The sequence below is a fragment of the Octodon degus genome, unplaced genomic scaffold, assembly GCF_000260255.1.
Source record: "Octodon degus isolate 3935 unplaced genomic scaffold, OctDeg1.0 scaffold00095, whole genome shotgun sequence".
Classification (NCBI taxonomy): domain Eukaryota; kingdom Metazoa; phylum Chordata; class Mammalia; order Rodentia; family Octodontidae; genus Octodon; species Octodon degus.
In genome coordinates, this window is record NW_004524671.1 from 1,939,288 (window position 1) to 1,940,129 (window position 842).

The window sequence follows — 842 nt, forward strand, 5'->3', positions numbered from 1 at the left end:
TTTAGTTCTGTGAGGTATGCTAATGATGTTTTGAGTGGCTGCATTAAAACTGTATGGTAATTATAGGAATATGATCATTTTTATTAGGTTGATTCTTCCTACATTTGACCAAGGTATATATTTTCATTTTCTGAAGTCTTTTCAATATCCTTTTACAGAGCGCTGTAAGTTTCAATGTGCAAATCTTTTACTTCCTTGGTTAGATTTATTCTTTTTTTTCTTTTGTATTTTTAGTACAGAGCCTACAGGGTCTCACTACACAGATCAGACTTATAGTTATTCTCCTGTTTTCAGCCTACAAGAGCTGGGATTACAGGTTTGCACCACTATGCCCAGTCTCAATGGAAATCTCAGCATACCCCTGATGCAGGGCTGGTATGGCACGCCAGAGATTGAACCCCAGTCCCTGCATCTGCTTAAGCAGACCTTTTAATCCACTGAGCTGTCTGGATGGCTTGTTCATTTTATTATTACATATGTCATTTGTTTTCAGTGCTATTGTAAAAAGTGTTATTTCCATAATTTCTCAGTACATTTGCTATATATGGGAATGCTGTTGATTTTTGAGTGTTAACTTTGCATTCATCTAGACTACTGGATTTGGTTATTAAATCTACAAGTTCCTTTGTGGAGTTTATGGAACCTTATATGTAAAGTATCATGCAATCCTCAAATAATGATAATTTCACTTCTTCCTTCTTCTTTATTCCTCTTAAATTTTTTCTTGTCTAATTGCTTTGTCTAATTTTTCCAAAGCTGTGCTAAATAGAAGCAGTGATGGATGTCCTGTCTTATTTCTGATATTAGAATCAAAGTTTTCACATTGTGACTAGTATGATGTT